General features: G+C 36.1%; 11 non-coding genes across 11 annotated transcripts; 6 read left to right on the forward strand and 5 right to left on the reverse strand.

The window, feature by feature from the left end:
- Positions 1-4903: 4903 nt before the first annotated feature.
- TRNAE-CUC (transfer RNA glutamic acid (anticodon CUC)) lies at positions 4904-4975 on the forward strand. Its single transcript has one exon. It is a non-coding gene; the product is annotated as a tRNA-Glu (tRNA).
- Positions 4976-5600: 625 nt separating this feature from the next.
- On the reverse strand, positions 5601-5673 carry TRNAV-CAC (transfer RNA valine (anticodon CAC)). Its single transcript has one exon. It is a non-coding gene; the product is annotated as a tRNA-Val (tRNA).
- Positions 5674-8280: 2607 nt separating this feature from the next.
- TRNAE-CUC (transfer RNA glutamic acid (anticodon CUC)) lies at positions 8281-8352 on the forward strand. The gene has a single exon. It is a non-coding gene; the product is annotated as a tRNA-Glu (tRNA).
- Positions 8353-8977: 625 nt separating this feature from the next.
- On the reverse strand, positions 8978-9050 carry TRNAV-CAC (transfer RNA valine (anticodon CAC)). The gene has a single exon. It is a non-coding gene; the product is annotated as a tRNA-Val (tRNA).
- Positions 9051-11657: 2607 nt separating this feature from the next.
- On the forward strand, positions 11658-11729 carry TRNAE-CUC (transfer RNA glutamic acid (anticodon CUC)). The gene has a single exon. It is a non-coding gene; the product is annotated as a tRNA-Glu (tRNA).
- Positions 11730-12354: 625 nt separating this feature from the next.
- On the reverse strand, positions 12355-12427 carry TRNAV-CAC (transfer RNA valine (anticodon CAC)). The gene has a single exon. It is a non-coding gene; the product is annotated as a tRNA-Val (tRNA).
- Positions 12428-15035: 2608 nt separating this feature from the next.
- On the forward strand, positions 15036-15107 carry TRNAE-CUC (transfer RNA glutamic acid (anticodon CUC)). The gene has a single exon. It is a non-coding gene; the product is annotated as a tRNA-Glu (tRNA).
- A 625-nt stretch (positions 15108-15732) lies between these two features.
- Positions 15733-15805, reverse strand: TRNAV-CAC (transfer RNA valine (anticodon CAC)). The gene has a single exon. It is a non-coding gene; the product is annotated as a tRNA-Val (tRNA).
- A 2608-nt stretch (positions 15806-18413) lies between these two features.
- Positions 18414-18485, forward strand: TRNAE-CUC (transfer RNA glutamic acid (anticodon CUC)). Its single transcript has one exon. It is a non-coding gene; the product is annotated as a tRNA-Glu (tRNA).
- A 625-nt stretch (positions 18486-19110) lies between these two features.
- Positions 19111-19183, reverse strand: TRNAV-CAC (transfer RNA valine (anticodon CAC)). Its single transcript has one exon. It is a non-coding gene; the product is annotated as a tRNA-Val (tRNA).
- Positions 19184-21756: 2573 nt separating this feature from the next.
- On the forward strand, positions 21757-21828 carry TRNAE-CUC (transfer RNA glutamic acid (anticodon CUC)). The gene has a single exon. It is a non-coding gene; the product is annotated as a tRNA-Glu (tRNA).
- The last annotated feature ends 578 nt before the right edge of the window (positions 21829-22406 follow it).

Here is a 22406-nt window from a genome sequence, read left to right on the forward strand (position 1 = left end):
GGGGGGGGGGAGGTTGAAATTTAAAAAAAAAAATCTCGAAGTAATGAAGACAGAGAGAGATAGAGAAGAAGGAAGACGAAGAAATAGTGGCGCCAAAGACTTAAGTGGGAAATAACTAACGCTACAAAGACGAAAGTCGAATTTCTATCTCAACAAATCCATAGCCAAAATATTCTTAACATGCCAAAAGGGTGGTCTACTCAAATACGTAGACTCAAGGAACGCCCTGCTGCCAAGGATGCAAGTTCTGTGTCCATCAGATCCCAATCCCACAAGAATTTGGTTGTAAGATTGAAATCCGATCCCCGTATCCGGCCCAAACCAGCAGGTTCCCGGAAATCGTCCGGAAGGTTAGAGAAGGCGCTAATTTAGAATTTCAAGAAAAAAAAAATCATCCGACCTCTTGGAAACTAGAAGATTCCAGAATAGTAATGAAATTAGAGTAATAGCTAAGATATCCCTAATTAGTGATTTGCCAAAATTAAAAAAAAATTAAATAAACTGAATTTTGGATCGGTGACTTCAATAACCCAAACATCACCGATGGCTACCCCGCGCAGACACGCCACAGCCTGGGATGTCGTTAATTTCCCTCATCTAATTAAACTAAGAAAAGAAACGAAAATACTTAAGGGGACTAGGGGTCGACATCCGGGTACGCTAAATTTAGTAGCAGTTAATTTAATCGGATAGTCCGAACTGAGTTATATGAACACTGCACAATAAATAAATAAGGTAAGCAACAAAAAAAAAAAATCTCGGAGAGGCTATGAATGTTAAAGGTACAACTGACCGAAACCTGTACTTTTCGATGATCACAGGAAATAGCAGTTGGTTTTCTTAATTATCATTTCTGTCAACCTTTAGAAGTAATTCCCATATGATACTACTCTATCTATTGAAAGGCTTAAGATCTGGGGCTGTTATTATGAGGTACATAAATGCAAAGTAACACACAATTCCCAACTATAATTTACTATCCAAGTAGCAAACTCGGTTGGATGAATGCACCGGTGTAGAAGTCTAAACGCGAGAGATATTTTCTTTTCTTCGTAAACATATTCCTATTTTCACTATATAAAATTTACTAGGCCTATCCATTTAACTATAGGGGTCATCATCTTATTCATATTATATATCATGTTATTAACATTTCATTACATTCATTCATTATCTACTAATTTCCGCACGAAATAATATTTTATAAACACCCTATTTCGTACATTTTCACGCAGGCCATACACATATTTACATTACGCAGTAATAAATATATATATATATAACTATCACAATCTATCACGCTCAAACCACCACACGATCACATTCATCGAACCACGTACTCTTTATTTCGAAGCACCCAAATTGTATTTACCTTGCAGGTTTAAAAAAAAAATCATACATGGATTTACGGAAAGTTAAATTGTCAACGATTAATCTATTTCTGATTTGTTGATAAAACTGAAGCAACAATGGAATTTTCTACAGCCACGGGAGAGAAAAAGAATTTAATACTACATTTTTAAACAAACAGTAACAGCATATGGGTTTTACTTCTATTAAGAAAATAGGTGTTCTTTATTTCAGCGGATTATTCATTAACTACTGGACCTAGCAAGCTAAAATTTTCAGTACAGTAAGATCTCATGCTATTTTATACGAAGGTATACTCATCCGAACCGAAAACCATGTCCACGGGAAGTAATTTGAGAATAACTGTCCAAAATCAAACAATCTAAATCACTAAGTCATGCGATGTCGTACTGTCAACAAACTATTGAGTACCGAAACCGGACGCTGTGGCGCTGTAGTGGAGGCATAATTTACCGTGTACTGAAATCTATACTTGTACTTATTAATCAGAAATTTAATATTTACTCTGGTTTATTTATGTTAGCAAAATGGTACTAAATTAAAGCATATTTATACACTGTCCAAATCGAAAATTCACACACTCACACAAAACTACTAACTACATACACCACTGTTAGTACTATACATAAAGACAACTAACTAAACTAAACATGCACCATTTAGTTACATGCATGTTGACGAAAATAACCTAACACATTAAATTTAAAATACATTACTCCCTCGTCGATATATACAGTCGGCTCTATTTAATTTAAAGGGGGTCAAAAATGAGAAAAGTAACACTAGGTCCAATTGACCTGACCAATTGTTTACATAATGATTGCCAAAAATTGATGCCCGGGGGGCACCTTAACGAGGTTTATGGAGGGACCCTTCCCCTGAAAGGGGAAAAGGCCCTAAAACGAACAATAACTAACCCATTCCCCCGCTAGAACTGGTTCAATTTGGAAAAGGGGATAGGAGCCCTTTTGAACTAACTTAAGCTGCCATTATGATTATTTACAGTACTATCAAACCTACTACATACATGCAATTACGAAATAAATAATGATAAATCACATTTACTGTATACACGACCAACATGCACTAATCAGGTCGTAATGTCCCTAATCCCTAATTGAATTTGGAATAACAAAAAAAATAAAGTCACTCTTTCACTTCTGCTATTATAGCTGGGCAGCAAACATGGCTTCCTAGAAAAACAGAACTGGATGCTTCACTAACTTATTGTTTCTTTACGGAAAATGTAGCTTTTTTCACTGTTTTGGGGGCTCCTACACAGCCTTCAGTGTTCAATTATGAAATTAAATCATATTTTTACCTGAATTCTATTAAAATCCTAGTTCTTTTAACGCAGATAGGTAGGCGAAAATATAAGCTGCGTCTCGTAAGGTGTCTTCTATTATTCTAATAACATTGCGCCGAAAAAGCCAGAGGTAGGAGAATTCCTCCAATCAGAACGAAAACGTTAGCCGCGGAAATTACAAAGCAAATAGAAATTTGGCAAATCCAGATATAACCGGATCTGAAAGCGACTATGGACTAGTGAGAGGGGGTGAGGGAAAGATTAGGTACCTGGCCAAAATCTACATTGGTCTGAAATTAAGGAAATTTATATCCAATAACGGAACTATGTTTCGGTATGACGTCAGAATGGTAAACCTTGTAACTATTCAAGTTATATATCCGGAAATGGGATTTACACTTAATCAAAATATAAATAAATATATTATACAGTGGGAATATGGTTACTAACGAAACCTTTGGGTTCATTATATTTAATTCGAAGTAGAGAGAGTAAATAAATTGTGTAACTAAACCGAAATTGAATTTAAAAAAAAATTACTAGGTACAGGGTGCGTAAAAAAAAATTGCCATTACTTTCAACTGTAATGGTATATTACAAGTCCGACTCATCAATTGAATGGAAAATTTAAAAAAAATCCTTACCTGTTTGATATGGCGTTGGACCTCTTTGGTGTTCAGAACAGCTATGGTGTAGCATAGAATACAACCAGATGGTTCATGGGTTTAGCAAGAGGAATATCTCACGACTTCTTGTTCACTTTATAACTCAGTTCTGTGGCAAAACTCGACGCTAAAACTTCTTTCAAATCCTGTCTCCAAGACGAACTACACATACTCAGTTACGGTCATTTCTGGACAATAAGAGGACCAACGGAGGCCTTTAGCATCATCTTAATTTTCCTAAACCATGACACAACGCCTGCAGTCATGTCTCTGGGCATTATCATTCTCGACTACGTTGATCGGAAACAAACCGTTGACCATAACACGTATATGATACTCTAAAGGCATGACAGAATAACGGGCAGTGGCCGCAAAATACCAACTCAAAGCCACGATATTGCAGCTCATTGGATCAACCAACCGCCGTTATATTTCAATATTAGGCGAGATATTGCTAACCACACACTTCTTTGTTCGCCCACACGGATCGTGGATTGAAATAGCACAAAACATGATTTGTCTGATCATGTCCTACGTTTGTAGTCATCAATAGTCCATGGTACGTGATCGCGGTACAATTCGCGTCAAGCAAAAGCGTTATGGTCGCTTATCAGGAGTTTCCCACGTGTAACCTGGGCGTCTGTGTTCATGTTTTCTAAGTTATGGTGGATTAAATTGTCTGCACGAGGTGTGGGAGGAAGATCTGTTTGAGTTTCCCCCCGTTATTTTGACCGAAGTCGCACTACGGTCTGGGGTGGCCATTCACTTCACTGCTCGGGAAGACATGTCGCTGGGGATCTCCTTTTGACACCTTGTCCTCTTCAGCGAAGTGATATGCTGAGAGTTTTGTATAACGAAACGTACCACTTTGGACATTTTCCATTCCACTTTGGACATTTCCTTCCTCATTCTCAATAGAATATTTGTCATTGAACAAAATTTGTTGCAATAGTCAGAGTCAACATAAAAACAAGGATAAACAAAGAATGAAAAACTATAGTTTGTCCTTGTAATATAATGCAGCGTAAAAGATTTGGTCTATTTTCGAATAACAGAGACCCATGTTAAAATATCATTCCCTGCACGGAGTTTGCCTCAATCCACCTCTACCAATATCCCTCGTGCTGCTCTCGCCATTTCATACATCGGATGTACTTGAATTTCACTTATTTCTATTAAATTGACAATATTTTGTAGAAGTCTCGTGAATTCTATGCTCTGCTGAAAAGACAAGCTGTTTCAACACATCTATATTCTCGTGTATCTTCATAGCTTCTGAGCTGTATTGAAATCAAGTTTTAATGTGGAATGTTCGCTAAAATGATCCCAATGTAATATAATTTATTATAAAAACTAGCATACCGCATAATCATTTTCTTAATTTCGTTCAATAAAACGCAAAATTTACTTATCCGAGCAGAATTCCATCTGGACTATGTACACTTCAGTTTACTACCTATTGATTCTAATAAATTGGAGGTATGATAACCAACCAATGAATAGCAATTCAATGTGCAAATCCAAAATTTGAAATATTCTATTGTACAGTGTAACCAACATATCCGGCATGGTCTAGTGGCTAGGATACCTGGCTCTCACCCAGGAGGCCCGGGTTCGATTCCCGGTGCCGGAAAATTTTGTCAACAATTTCTCCTATTTTAGGTTTCTCGTTTCTTCCAGAACTTAACTTAGCAACTTTCGAATTACCATTATTTCTGTATAACTTTACGATATATATTCTTACTCCAGTGATACTGTATTACCAGCTTCTATTGAATTATCCCCATTTTCGCATGATACTAAAATCTAAGCATAGACCCAATTGACAAAACTAACACCGACTTTTACAAAATCAATAACATTGGAAGTGAAAACAAGCTCTCTCCAATATATATTCACCATCATCATGTTATTTATTTTAATCTTCATGTTCCATATGATTTATCATTTTATTTTATATCATAAGGGAAATTTATTCTGATTACTATTTTAATTTTCTTGCTTTTATCCTTCAACAGTTCTTACAACGTAAGAAATAAGATTGTTGAAGTTTTCAAATGGCATCTTGTTGCACATAATAAACACTACATTGGACAATAGTATTCTAAATTTAAATGTCTACTAATGACGTGATAATACAATTCTTGTAGCGTATACTGTATAAACATATACTAATAACCCAAAGCCTACATTATTCCGACAAAATTTAAAAGGAAGTTGTCATAAAAAATATGTAAGACTTATAAAATACCGAAATTTCTTTCCGCCCGGGATCGAACCGGGGACCTTGCGCGTGTGAGGCGCACGTGATAACCACTACACTACGGAAACCACATGTACTTTTCATTTGCAGATTGAAATATTAAAGAAGCATACGAAACAAATGCAATTATAAAAAACACTCATTTCGTTCTTATTGCAATAAAACGTACTAGTTAGGCAACTCCATGGTTGAATTGAGCTAGCACTTCATGTATAGCGTTTAGTGTCCTCTACATAGGATTTCACCTAGTGTTGCATTCATTAAGTGACAATTCATTTTAATTGTGAAGACTGTGGAATGAAGTACTGAACAGTGTTTCAGATATAAGTACTTACAAACAGTGTTATTCCATTATTCATTCTCATAATATACAGTCGTGAAAAATCGACATGATACCTAAGCTTACCACGAGATTCATGTACACTTTGATTTTGTGTAAACATAATGAGCTCTCCTTAGAATTACTCTCAGCGTCGTATTAAGAGTTTCACTAACACGTGATGAAAAAATTTACGTTTTCAGAAACACACTGGACATGTTTTGGACTGGAATGGACAGAAACAAGTATATTGAAACAGATAAGCCTACACTATTCTGCTGTGTTTTTTTAAAAAACATATTGGGAGAAAAGAAGATAGGTAAGAATTTTAAAAATACAATCTTAGTACTTAATATTTCAGTGGAAATCAGCTGAATGATAACTTCTAGGATATTCTCTCCTAGTATGATTTCTGCAAATGAGGTTTGAATCTTTGAACAATCCTGTGGAAAACTGTTTGGTGGCATCTTGTAATGCAAATAATATAAAGAATATGGTTTTAAATTGTGGATATTAACATCCAACGTTAGTCAAATTATAACTACGTCTGAAATCGCACGTGAAAACGTCTCTGAATTACGCTGAACATACATAATATCTGTGATTGTGGACCATTTTATTTAATTTCCTTCTTTGTAAGTTGGATATAAATGACACTTCAGAGTTTCTCTGATAACTCTACCATATAGCCTCGCGAGAACTCAATTGTATTACTAGCACGAGTGACGTAGTCCGACTCATCAATTGAATGGAAAATTTAAAAAAAATCCTTACCTGTTTGATATGGCGTTGGACCTCTTTGGTGTTCAGAACAGCTATGGTGTAGCATAGAATACAACCAGATGGTTCATGGGTTTAGCAAGAGGAATATCTCACGACTTCTTGTTCACTTTATAACTCAGTTCTGTGGCAAAACTCGACGCTAAAACTTCTTTCAAATCCTGTCTCCAAGACGAACTACACATACTCAGTTACGGTCATTTCTGGACAATAAGAGGACCAACGGAGGCCTTTAGCATCATCTTAATTTTCCTAAACCATGACACAACGCCTGCAGTCATGTCTCTGGGCATTATCATTCTCGACTACGTTGATCGGAAACAAACCGTTGACCATAACACGTATATGATACTCTAAAGGCATGACAGAATAACGGGCAGTGGCCGCAAAATACCAACTCAAAGCCACGATATTGCAGCTCATTGGATCAACCAACCGCCGTTATATTTCAATATTAGGCGAGATATTGCTAACCACACACTTCTTTGTTCGCCCACACGGATCGTGGATTGAAATAGCACAAAACATGATTTGTCTGATCATGTCCTACGTTTGTAGTCATCAATAGTCCATGGTACGTGATCGCGGTACAATTCGCGTCAAGCAAAAGCGTTATGGTCGCTTATCAGGAGTTTCCCACGTGTAACCTGGGCGTCTGTGTTCATGTTTTCTAAGTTATGGTGGATTAAATTGTCTGCACGAGGTGTGGGAGGAAGATCTGTTTGAGTTTCCCCCCGTTATTTTGACCGAAGTCGCACTACGGTCTGGGGTGGCCATTCACTTCACTGCTCGGGAAGACATGTCGCTGGGGATCTCCTTTTGACACCTTGTCCTCTTCAGCGAAGTGATATGCTGAGAGTTTTGTATAACGAAACGTACCACTTTGGACATTTTCCATTCCACTTTGGACATTTCCTTCCTCATTCTCAATAGAATATTTGTCATTGAACAAAATTTGTTGCAATAGTCAGAGTCAACATAAAAACAAGGATAAACAAAGAATGAAAAACTATAGTTTGTCCTTGTAATATAATGCAGCGTAAAAGATTTGGTCTATTTTCGAATAACAGAGACCCATGTTAAAATATCATTCCCTGCACGGAGTTTGCCTCAATCCACCTCTACCAATATCCCTCGTGCTGCTCTCGCCATTTCATACATCGGATGTACTTGAATTTCACTTATTTCTATTAAATTGACAATATTTTGTAGAAGTCTCGTGAATTCTATGCTCTGCTGAAAAGACAAGCTGTTTCAACACATCTATATTCTCGTGTATCTTCATAGCTTCTGAGCTGTATTGAAATCAAGTTTTAATGTGGAATGTTCGCTAAAATGATCCCAATGTAATATAATTTATTATAAAAACTAGCATACCGCATAATCATTTTCTTAATTTCGTTCAATAAAACGCAAAATTTACTTATCCGAGCAGAATTCCATCTGGACTATGTACACTTCAGTTTACTACCTATTGATTCTAATAAATTGGAGGTATGATAACCAACCAATGAATAGCAATTCAATGTGCAAATCCAAAATTTGAAATATTCTATTGTACAGTGTAACAAACATATCCGGCATGGTCTAGTGGCTAGGATACCTGGCTCTCACCCAGGAGGCCCGGGTTCGATTCCCGGTGCCGGAAAATTTTGTCAACAATTTCTCCTATTTTAGGTTTCTCGTTTCTTCCAGAACTTAACTTAGCAACTTTCGAATTACCATTATTTCTGTATAACTTTACGATATATATTCTTACTCCAGTGATACTGTATTACCAGCTTCTATTGAATTATCCCCATTTTCGCATGATACTAAAATCTAAGCATAGACCCAATTGACAAAACTAACACCGACTTTTACAAAATCAATAACATTGGAAGTGAAAACAAGCTCTCTCCAATATATATTCACCATCATCATGTTATTTATTTTAATCTTCATGTTCCATATGATTTATCATTTTATTTTATATCATAAGGGAAATTTATTCTGATTACTATTTTAATTTTCTTGCTTTTATCCTTCAACAGTTCTTACAACGTAAGAAATAAGATTGTTGAAGTTTTCAAATGGCATCTTGTTGCACATAATAAACACTACATTGGACAATAGTATTCTAAATTTAAATGTCTACTAATGACGTGATAATACAATTCTTGTAGCGTATACTGTATAAACATATACTAATAACCCAAAGCCTACATTATTCCGACAAAATTTAAAAGGAAGTTGTCATGAAAAATATGTAAGACTTATAAAATACCGAAATTGGTTTCCGCCCGGGATCGAACCGGGGACCTTGCGCGTGTGAGGCGCACGTGATAACCACTACACTACGGAAACCACATGTACTTTTCATTTGCAGATTGAAATATTAAAGAAGCATACGAAACAAATGCAATTATAAAAAACACTCATTTCGTTCTTATTGCAATAAAACGTACTAGTTAGGCAACTCCATGGTTGAATTGAGCTAGTACTTCATGTATAGCGTTTAGTGTCGTCTACATAGGATTTCACCTAGTGTTGCATTCATTAAGTGACAATTCATTTTAATTGTGAGGACTGTGGAATGAAGTACTGAACAGTGTTTCAGATATAAGTACTTACAAACAGTGTTATTCCATTATTCATTCTCATAATATACAGTCGTGAAAAATCGACATGATACCTAAGCTTACCACGAGATTCATGTACACTTTGATTTTGTGTAAACATAATGAGCTCTCCTTAGAATTACTCTCAGCGTCGTATTAAGAGTTTCACTAACACGTGATGAAAAAATTTACGTTTTCAGAAACACACTGGACATGTTTTGGACTGGAATGGACAGAAACAAGTATATTGAAACAGATAAGCCTACACTATTCTGCTGTGTTTTTTTAAAAAACATATTGGGAGAAAAGAAGATAGGTAAGAATTTTAAAAATACAATCTTAGTACTTAATATTTCAGTGGAAATCAGCTGAATGATAACTTCTAGGATATTCTCTTTTAGTATGATTTCTGCAAATGAGGTTTGAATCTTTGAACAATCCTGTGGAAAACTGTTTGGTGGCATCTTGTAATGCAAATAATATAAAGAATATGGTTTTAAATTGTGGATATTAACATCCAACGTTAGTCAAATTATAACTACGTCTGAAATCGCACGTGAAAACGTCTCTGAATTACGCTGAACATACATAATATCTGTGATTGTGGACCATTTTATTTAATTTCCTTCTTTGTAAGTTGGATATAAATGACACTTCAGAGTTTCTCTGATAACTCTACCATATAGCCTCGCGAGAACTCAATTGTATTACTAGCACGAGTGACGTAGTCCGACTCATCAATTGAATGGAAAATTTAAAAAAAATCCTTACCTGTTTGATATGGCGTTGGACCTCTTTGGTGTTCAGAACAGCTATGGTGTAGCATAGAATACAACCAGATGGTTCATGGGTTTAGCAAGAGGAATATCTCACGACTTCTTGTTCACTTTATAACTCAGTTCTGTGGCAAAACTCGACGCTAAAACTTCTTTCAAATCCTGTCTCCAAGACGAACTACACATACTCAGTTACGGTCATTTCTGGACAATAAGAGGACCAACGGAGGCCTTTAGCATCATCTTAATTTTCCTAAACCATGACACAACGCCTGCAGTCATGTCTCTGGGCATTATCATTCTCGACTACGTTGATCGGAAACAAACCGTTGACCATAACACGTATATGATACTCTAAAGGCATGACAGAATAACGGGCAGTGGCCGCAAAATACCAACTCAAAGCCACGATATTGCAGCTCATTGGATCAACCAACCGCCGTTATATTTCAATATTAGGCGAGATATTGCTAACCACACACTTCTTTGTTCGCCCACACGGATCGTGGATTGAAATAGCACAAAACATGATTTGTCTGATCATGTCCTACGTTTGTAGTCATCAATAGTCCATGGTACGTGATCGCGGTACAATTCGCGTCAAGCAAAAGCGTTATGGTCGCTTATCAGGAGTTTCCCACGTGTAACCTGGGCGTCTGTGTTCATGTTTTCTAAGTTATGGTGGATTAAATTGTCTGCACGAGGTGTGGGAGGAAGATCTGTTTGAGTTTCCCCCCGTTATTTTGACCGAAGTCGCACTACGGTCTGGGGTGGCCATTCACTTCACTGCTCGGGAAGACATGTCGCTGGGGATCTCCTTTTGACACCTTGTCCTCTTCAGCGAAGTGATATGCTGAGAGTTTTGTATAACGAAACGTACCACTTTGGACATTTTCCATTCCACTTTGGACATTTCCTTCCTCATTCTCAATAGAATATTTGTCATTGAACAAAATTTGTTGCAATAGTCAGAGTCAACATAAAAACAAGGATAAACAAAGAATGAAAAACTATAGTTTGTCCTTGTAATATAATGCAGCGTAAAAGATTTGGTCTATTTTCGAATAACAGAGACCCATGTTAAAATATCATTCCCTGCACGGAGTTTGCCTCAATCCACCTCTACCAATATCCCTCGTGCTGCTCTCGCCATTTCATACATCGGATGTACTTGAATTTCACTTATTTCTATTAAATTGACAATATTTTGTAGAAGTCTCGTGAATTCTATGCTCTGCTGAAAAGACAAGCTGTTTCAACACATCTATATTCTCGTGTATCTTCATAGCTTCTGAGCTGTATTGAAATCAAGTTTTAATGTGGAATGTTCGCTAAAATGATCCCAATGTAATATAATTTATTATAAAAACTAGCATACCGCATAATCATTTTCTTAATTTCGTTCAATAAAACGCAAAATTTACTTATCCGAGCAGAATTCCATCTGGACTATGTACACTTCAGTTTACTACCTATTGATTCTAATAAATTGGAGGTATGATAACCAACCAATGAATAGCAATTCAATGTGCAAATCCAAAATTTGAAATATTCTATTGTACAGTGTAACCAACATATCCGGCATGGTCTAGTGGCTAGGATACCTGGCTCTCACCCAGGAGGCCCGGGTTCGATTCCCGGTGCCGGAAAATTTTGTCAACAATTTCTCCTATTTTAGGTTTCTCGTTTCTTCCAGAACTTAACTTAGCAACTTTCGAATTACCATTATTTCTGTATAACTTTACGATATATATTCTTACTCCAGTGATACTGTATTACCAGCTTCTATTGAATTATCCCCATTTTCGCATGATACTAAAATCTAAGCATAGACCCAATTGACAAAACTAACACCGACTTTTACAAAATCAATAACATTGGAAGTGAAAACAAGCTCTCTCCAATATATATTCACCATCATCATGTTATTTATTTTAATCTTCATGTTCCATATGATTTATCATTTTATTTTATATCATAAGGGAAATTTATTCTGATTACTATTTTAATTTTCTTGCTTTTATCCTTCAACAGTTCTTACAACGTAAGAAATAAGATTGTTGAAGTTTTCAAATGGCATGTTGTTGCACATAATAAACACTACATTGGACAATAGTATTCTAAATTTAAATATCTACTAATGACGTGATAATACAATTCTTGTAGCGTATACTGTATAAACATATACTAATAACCCAAAGCCTACATTATTCAGACAAAATTTAAAAGGAAATTTTCATGAAAAATTTGTAAGACTTATAAAATACCGAAATTTCTTTCCGCCCGGGATCGAACCGGGGACCTTGCGCGTGTGAGGCGCACGTGATAACCACTACACTACGGAAACCACATGTACTTTTCATTTGCAGATTGAAATATTAAAGAAGCATACGAAACAAATGCAATTATAAAAAACACTCATTTCGTTCTTATTGCAATAAAACGTACTAGTTAGGCAACTCCATGGTTGAATTGAGCTAGTACTTCATGTATAGCGTTTAGTGTCCTCTACATAGGATTTCACCTAGTGTTGCATTCATTAAGTGACAATTCATTTTAATTGTGAGGACTGTGGAATGAAGTACTGAACAGTGTTTCAGATATAAGTACTTACAAACAGTGTTATTCCATTATTCATTCTCATAATATACAGTCGTGAAAAATCGACATGATACCTAAGCTTACCACGAGATTCATGTACACTTTGATTTTGTGTAAACATAATGAGCTCTCCTTAGAATTACTCTCAGCGTCGTATTAAGAGTTTCACTAACACGTGATGAAAAAATTTACGTTTTCAGAAACACACTGGACATGTTTTGGACTGGAATGGACAAAAACAAGTATATTGAAACAGATAAGCCTACACTATCCTGCTGTGTTTTTTTAAAAAACATATTGGGAGAAAAGAAGATAGGTAAGAATTTTAAAAATACAATCTTAGTACTTAATATTTCAGTGGAAATCAGCTGAATGATAACTTCTAGGATATTCTCTCCTAGTATGATTTCTGCAAATGAGGTTTGAATCTTTGAACAATCCTGTGGAAAACTGTTTGGTGGCATCTTGTAATGCAAATAATATAAAGAATATGGTTTTAAATTGTGGATATTAACATCCAACGTTAGTCAAATTATAACTACGTCTGAAATCGCACGTGAAAACGTCTCTGAATTACGCTGAACATACATAATATCTGTGATTGTGGACCATTTTATTTAATTTCCTTCTTTGTAAGTTGGATATAAATGACACTTCAGAGTTTCTCTGATAACTCTACCATATAGCCTCGCGAGAACTCAATTGTATTACTAGCACGAGTGACGTAGTCCGACTCATCAATTGAATGGAAAATTTTAAAAAAAATCCTTACCTGTTTGATATGGCGTTGGACCTCTTTGGTGTTCAGAACAGCTATGGTGTAGCATAGAATACAACCAGATGGTTCATGGGTTTAGCAAGAGGAATATCTCACGACTTCTTGTTCACTTTATAACTCAGTTCTGTGGCAAAACTCGACGCTAAAACTTCTTTCAAATCCTGTCTCCAAGACGAACTACACATACTCAGTTACGGTCATTTCTGGACAATAAGAGGACCAACGGAGGCCTTTAGCATCATCTTAATTTTCCTAAACCATGACACAACGCCTGCAGTCATGTCTCTGGGCATTATCATTCTCGACTACGTTGATCGGAAACAAACCGTTGACCATAACACGTATATGATACTCTAAAGGCATGACAGAATAACGGGCAGTGGCCGCAAAATACCAACTCAAAGCCACGATATTGCAGCTCATTGGATCAACCAACCGCCGTTATATTTCAATATTAGGCGAGATATTGCTAACCACACACTTCTTTGTTCGCCCACACGGATCGTGGATTGAAATAGCACAAAACATGATTTGTCTGATCATGTCCTACGTTTGTAGTCATCAATAGTCCATGGTACGTGATCGCGGTACAATTCGCGTCAAGCAAAAGCGTTATGGTCGCTTATCAGGAGTTTCCCACGTGTAACCTGGGCGTCTGTGTTCATGTTTTCTAAGTTATGGTGGATTAAATTGTCTGCACGAGGTGTGGGAGGAAGATCTGTTTGAGTTTCCCCCCGTTATTTTGACCGAAGTCGCACTACGGTCTGGGGTGGCCATTCACTTCACTGCTCGGGAAGACATGTCGCTGGGGATCTCCTTTTGACACCTTGTCCTCTTCAGCGAAGTGATATGCTGAGAGTTTTGTATAACGAAACGTACCACTTTGGACATTTTCCATTCCACTTTGGACATTTCCTTCCTCATTCTCAATAGAATAATTGTCATTGAACAAAATTTGTTGCAATAGTCAGAGTCAACATAAAAACAAGGATAAACAAAGAATGAAAAACTATAGTTTGTCCTTGTAATATAATGCAGCGTAAAAGATTTGGTCTATTTTCGAATAACAGAGACCCATGTTAAAATATCATTCCCTGCACGGAGTTTGCCTCAATCCACCTCTACCAATATCCCTCGTGCTGCTCTCGCCATTTCATACATCGGATGTACTTGAATTTCACTTATTTCTATTAAATTGACAATATTTTGTAGAAGTCTCGTGAATTCTATGCTCTGCTGAAAAGACAAGCTGTTTCAACACATCTATATTCTCGTGTATCTTCATAGCTTCTGAGCTGTATTGAAATCAAGTTTTAATGTGGAATGTTCGCTAAAATGATCCCAATGTAATATAATTTATTATAAAAACTAGCATACCGCATAATCATTTTCTTAATTTCGTTCAATAAAACGCAAAATTTACTTATCCGAGCAGAATTCCATCTGGACTATGTACACTTCAGTTTACTACCTATTGATTCTAATAAATTGGAGGTATGATAACCAACCAATGAATAGCAATTCAATGTGCAAATCCAAAATTTGAAATATTCTATTGTACAGTGTAACCAACATATCCGGCATGGTCTAGTGGCTAGGATACCTGGCTCTCACCCAGGAGACCCGGGTTCGATTCCCGGTGCCGGAAAATTTTGTCAACAATTTCTCCTATTTTAGGTTTCTCGTTTCTTCCAGAACTTAACTTAGCAACTTTCGAATTACCATTATTTCTGTATAACTTTACGATATATATTCTTACTCCAGTGATACTGTATTACCAGCTTCTATTGAATTATCTCCATTTTCGCATGATACTAAAATCTAAGCATAGACCCAATTGACAAAACTAACACCGACTTTTACAAAATCAATAACATTGGAAGTGAAAACAAGCTCTCTCCAATATATATTCACCATCATCATGTTATTTATTTTAATCTTCATGTTCCATATGATTTATCATTTTATTTTATATCATAAGGGAAATTTATTCTGATTACTATTTTAATTTTCTTGCTTTTATCCTTCAACAGTTCTTACAACGTAAGAAATAAGATTGTTGAAGTTTTCAAATGGCATCTTGTTGCACATAATAAACACTACATTGGACAATAGTATTCTAAATTTAAATGTCTACTAATGACGTGATAATACAATTCTTGTAGCGTATACTGTATAAACATATACTAATAACCCAAAGCCTACATTATTCAGACAAAATTTAAAAGGAAATTGTCATGAAAAATTTGTAAGACTTATAAAATACCGAAATTGGTTTCCGCCCGGGATCGAACCGGGGACCTTGCGCGTGTGAGGCGCACGTGATAACCACTACACTACGGAAACCACATGTACTTTTCATTTGCAGATTGAAATATTAAAGAAGCATACGAAACAAATGCAATTATAAAAAACACTCATTTCGTTCTTATTGCAATAAAACGTACTAGTTAGGCAACTCCATGGTTGAATTGAGCTAGCACTTCATGTATAGCATTTAGTGTCCTCTACATAGGATTTCACCTAGTGTTGCATTCATTAAGTGACAATTCATTTTAATTGTGAGAACTGTGGAATGAAGTACTGAACAGTGTTTCAGATATAAGTACTTACAAACAGTGTTATTCCATTATTCATTCTCATAATATACAGTCGTGAAAAATCGACATGATACCTAAGCTTACCACGAGATTCATGTACACTTTGATTTTGTGTAAACATAATGAGCTCTCCTTAGAATTACTCTCAGCGTCGTATTAAGAGTTTCACTAACACGTGATGAAAAAATTTACGTTTTCAGAAACACACTGGACATGTTTTGGACTGGAATGGACAGAAACAAGTATATTGAAACAGATAAGCCTACACTATTCTGCTGTGTTTTTTTAAAAAACATATTGGGAGAAAAGAAGATAGGTAAGAATTTTAAAAATACAATCTTAGTACTTAATATTTCAGTGGAAATCAGCTGAATGATAACTTCTAGGATATTCTCTCCTAGTATGATTTCTGCAAATGAGGTTTGAATCTTTGAACAATCCTGTGGAAAACTGTTTGGTGGCATCTTGTAATGCAAATAATATAAAGAATATGGTTTTAAATTGTGGATATTAACATCCAACGTTAGTCAAATTATAACTACGTCTGAAATCGCACGTGAAAACGTCTCTGAATTACGCTGAACATACATAATATCTGTGATTGTGGACAATTTTATTTAATTTCCTTCTTTGTAAGTTGGATATAAATGACACTTCAGAGTTTCTCTGATAACTCTACCATATAGCCTCGCGAGAACTCAATTGTATTACTAGCACGAGTGACGTAGTCCGACTCATCAATTGAATGGAAAATTTTAAAAAAAATCCTTACCTGTTTGATATGGCGTTGGACCTCTTTGGTGTTCAGAACAGCTATGGTGTAGCATAGAATACAACCAGATGGTTCATGGGTTTAGCAAGAGGAATATCTCACGACTTCTTGTTCACTTTATAACTCAGTTCTGTGGCAAAACTCGAGGCTAAAACTTCTTTCAAATCCTGTCTCCAAGACGAACTACACATACTCAGTTACGGTCATTTCTGGACAATAAGAGGACCAACGGAGGCCTTTAGCATCATCTTAATTTTCCTAAACCATGACACAACGCCTGCAGTCATGTCTCTGGGCATTATCATTCTCGACTACGTTGATCGGAAACAAACCGTTGACCATAACACGTATATGATACTCTAAAGGCATGACAGAATAACGGGCAGTGGCCGCAAAATACCAACTCAAAGCCACGATATTGCAGCTCATTGGATCAACCAACCGCCGTTATATTTCAATATTAGGCGAGATATTGCTAACCACACACTTCTTTGTTCGCCCACACGGATCGTGGATTGAAATAGCACAAAACATGATTTGTCTGATCATGTCCTACGTTTGTAGTCATCAATAGTCCATGGTACGTGATCGCGGTACAATTCGCGTCAAGCAAAAGCGTTATGGTCGCTTATCAGGAGTTTCCCACGTGTAACCTGGGCGTCTGTGTTCATGTTTTCTAAGTTATGGTGGATTAAATTGTCTGCACGAGGTGTGGGAGGAAGATCTGTTTGAGTTTCCCCCCGTTATTTTGACCGAAGTCGCACTACGGTCTGGGGTGGCCATTCACTTCACTGCTCGGGAAGACATGTCGCTGGGGATCTCCTTTTGACACCTTGTCCTCTTCAGCGAAGTGATATGCTGAGAGTTTTGTATAACGAAACGTACCACTTTGGACATTTTCCATTCCACTTTGGACATTTCCTTCCTCATTCTCAATAGAATATTTGTCATTGAACAAAATTTGTTGCAATAGTCAGAGTCAACATAAAAACAAGGATAAACAAAGAATGAAAAACTATAGTTTGTCCTTGTAATATAATGCAGCGTAAAAGATTTGGTCTATTTTCGAATAACAGAGACCCATGTTAAAATATCATTCCCTGCACGGAGTTTGCCTCAATCCACCTCTACCAATATCCCTCGTGCTGCTCTCGCCATTTCATACATCGGATGTACTTGAATTTCACTTATTTCTATTAAATTGACAATATTTTGTAGAAGTCTCGTGAATTCTATGCTCTGCTGAAAAGACAAGCTGTTTCAACACATCTATATTCTCGTGTATCTTCATAGCTTCTGAGCTGTATTGAAATCAAGTTTTAATGTGGAATGTTCGCTAAAATGATCCCAATGTAATATAATTTATTATAAAAACTAGCATACCGCATAATCATTTTCTTAATTTCGTTCAATAAAACGCAAAATTTACTTATCCGAGCAGAATTCCATCTGGACTATGTACACTTCAGTTTACTACCTATTGATTCTAATAAATTGGAGGTATGATAACCAACCAATGAATAGCAATTCAATGTGCAAATCCAAAATTTGAAATATTCTATTGTACAGTGTAATCAACATATCCGGCATGGTCTAGTGGCTAGGATACCTGGCTCTCACCCAGGAGGCCCGGGTTCGATTCCCGGTGCCGGAAAATTTTGTCAACAATTTCTCCTATTTTAGGTTTCTCGTTTCTTCCAGAACTTAACTTAGCAACTTTCGAATTACCATTATTTCTGTATAACTTTACGATATATATTCTTACTCCAGTGATACTGTATTACCAGCTTCTATTGAATTATCTCCATTTTCGCATGATACTAAAATCTAAGCATAAACCCAATTGACAAAACTAAGACCGACTTTTACAAAATCAATAACATTGGAAGTGAAAACAAGCTCTCTCCAATATATATTCACCATCATCATGTTATTTATTTTAATCTTCATGTTCCATATGATTTATCATTTTATTTTATATCATAAGGGAAATTTATTCTGATTACTATTTTAATTTTCTTGCTTTTATCCTTCAACAGTTCTTACAACGTAAGAAATAAGATTGTTGAAGTTTTCAAATGGCATGTTGTTGCACATAATAAACACTACATTGGACAATAGTATTCTAAATTTAAATGTCTACTAATGACGTGATAATACAATTCTTGTAGCGTATACTGTATAAACATATACTAATAACCCAAAGCCTACATTATTCAGACAAAATTTAAAAGGAAATTGTCATGAAAAATTTGTACGACTTATAAAATACCGAAATCTGTTTCCGCCCGGGATCGAACCGGGGACCTTGCGCGTGTGAGGCGCACGTGATAACCACTACACTACGGAAACCACATGTACTTTTCATTTGCAGATTGAAATATTAAAGAAGCATACAAAACAAATGCAATTATAAAAAACACTCATTTCGTTCTTATTGCAATAAAACGTACTAGTTAGGCAACTCCATGGTTGAATTGAGCTAGCACTTCATGTATAGCGTTTAGTGTCCTCTACATAGGATTTCACCTAGTGTTGCATTCATTAAGTGACAATTCATTTTAATTGTGAGGACTGTGGAATGAAGTACTGAACAGTGTTTCAGGTATAAGTACTTACAAACAGTGTTATTCCATTATTCATTCTCATAATATACAGTCGTGAAAAATCGACATGATACCTAAGCTTACCACGAGATTCATGTACACTTTGATTTTGTGAAAACATAATGAGCTCTCCTTAGAATTACTCTCAGCGTCGTATTAAGAGTTTCACTAACACGTGATGAAAAAATTTACGTTTTCAGAAACACACTGGACATGTTTTGGACTGGAATGGACAGAAACAAGTATATTGAAACAGATAAGCCTACACTATTCTGCTGTGTTTTTTTAAAAACATATTGGGAGAAAAGAAGATAGGTAAGAATTTTAAAAATACAATCTTAGTACTTAATATTTCAGTGGAAATCAGCTGAATGATAACTTCTAGGATATTCTCTCCTAGTATGATTTCTGCAAATGAGGTTTGAACCTTTGAACAATCCTGTGGAAAACTGTTTGGTGGCATCTTGTAATGCAAATAATATAAAGAATATGGTTTTAAATTGTGGATATTAACATCCAACGTTAGTCAAATTATAACTACGTCTGAAATCGCACGTGAAAACGTCTCTGAATTACGCTGAACATACATAATATCTGTGATTGTGGACCATTTTATTTAATTTCCTTCTTTGTAAGTTGGATATAAATGACACTTCAGAGTTTCTCTGATAACTCTACCATATAGCCTCGCGAGAACTCAATTGTATTACTAGCACGAGTGACGTAGTTCGACTCATCAATTGAATGGAAAATTTAAAAAAAATCCTTACCTGTTTGATATGGCGTTGGACCTCTTTGGTGTTCAGAACAGCTATGGTGTAGCATAGAATACAACCAGATGGTTCATGGGTTTAGCAAGAGGAATATCTCACGACTTCTTGTTCACTTTATAACTCAGTTCTGTGGCAAAACTCGAGGCTAAAACTTCTTTCAAATCCTGTCTCCAAGACGAACTACACATACTCAGTTACGGTCATTTCTGGACAATGAGAGGACCAACGGAGGCCTTTAGCATCATCTTAATTTTCCTAAACCATGACACAACGTCTGCAGTCATGTCTCTGGGCATTATCATTCTCGACTACGTTGATCGGAAACAAACCGTTGACCATAACACGTATATGGTACTCTAAAGGCATGACAGAATAACGGGCAGTGGCCGCAAAATACCAACTCAAAGCCACGATATTGCAGCTCATTGGATCAACCAACCGCCGTTATATTTCAATATTAGGCGAGATATTGCTAACCACACACTTCTTTGTTCGCCCACACGGATCGTGGATTGAAATAGCACAAAACATGATTTGTCTGATCATGTCCTACGTTTGTAGTCATCAATAGTCCATGGTACGTGATCGCGGTACAATTCGCGTCAAGCAAAAGCGTTATGGTCGCTTATCAGGAGTTTCCCACGTGTAACCTGGGCGTCTGTGTTCATGTTTTCTAAGTTATGGTGGATTAAATTGTCTGCACGAGGTGTGGGAGGAAGATCTGTTTGAGTTTCCCCCCGTTATTTTGACCGAAGTCGCACTACGGTCTGGGGTGGCCATTCACTTCACTGCTCGGGAAGACATGTCGCTGGGGATCTCCTTTTGACACCTTGTCCTCTTCAGCGAAGTGATATGCTGAGAGTTTTGTATAACGAAACTTACCACTTTGGACATTTTCCATTCCACTTTGGACATTTCCTTCCTCATTCTCAATAGAATATTTGTCATTGAACTAAAATTTGTTGCAATAGTCAGAGTCAACATAAAAACAAGGATAAACAAAGAATGAAAAACTATAGTTTGTCCTTGTAATATAATGCAGCGTAAAAGATTTGGTCTATTTTCGAATAACAGAGACCCATGTTAAAATATCATTCCCTGCACTCGTGCTGCTCTCGCCATTTCATACATCGGATGTACTTGAATTTCACTTATTTCTATTAAATTGACAATATTTTGTAGAAGTCTCGTGAATTCTATGCTCTGCTGAAAAGACAAGCTGTTTCAACACATCTATATTCTCGTGTATCTTCATAGCTTCTGAGCTGTATTGAAATCAAGTTTTAATGTGGAATGTTCGCTAAAATGATCCCAATGTAATATAATTTATTATAAAAACTAGCATACCGCATAATCATTTTCTTAATTTCGTTCAATAAAACGCAAAATTTACTTATCCGAGCAGAATTCCATCTGGACTATGCACACTTCAGTTTACTACCTATTGATTCTAATAAATTGGAGGTATGATAACCAACCAATGAATAGCAATTCAATATGCAAATCCAAAATTTGAAATATTCTATTGTACAGTGTAATCAACATATCCGGCATGGTCTAGTGGCTAGGATACCTGGCTCTCACCCAGGAGGCCCGGGTTCGATTCCCGGTGCCGGAAAATTTTGTCAACAATTTCTCTTATTTTAGGTTTCTCTTTTCTTCCAGAACTTAACCTACCAACTTTCGAATTACCATTATTTCTGTATAACTTTACGATATATATTCTTACTCCAGTGATACTGTATTACCAGCTTCTATTGAATTATCCCCATTTTCGCATGATACTAAAATCTAAGCATAGACCCAATTGACAAAACTAACACCGACTTTTACAAAATCAATAACATTGGAAGTGAAAACAAGCTCTCTCCAATATATATTCACCATCATCATGTTATTTATTTTAATCTTCATGTTCCATATGATTTATCATTTTATTTTATATCATAAGGGAAATTTATTCTGATTACTATTTTAATTTTCTTGCTTTTATTCTTCAACAGTTCTTACAACGTAAGAAATAAGATTGTTGAAGTTTTCAAATGGCATCTTGTTGCACATAATAAACACTACATTGGACAATAGTACTCTAAATTTAAATGTCTACTAATGACGTGATAATACAATTTTTGTAGCGTATACTGTATAAACATATACTAATAACCTAAAGCCTACATTATTCAGACAAAATTTAAA

This window comes from Thermobia domestica, chromosome 11 (assembly GCF_964235325.1).
Source record: "Thermobia domestica chromosome 11, izTheDome1.hap1.1, whole genome shotgun sequence".
NCBI classification, from domain to species: Eukaryota; Metazoa; Arthropoda; class Insecta; order Zygentoma; family Lepismatidae; genus Thermobia; species Thermobia domestica.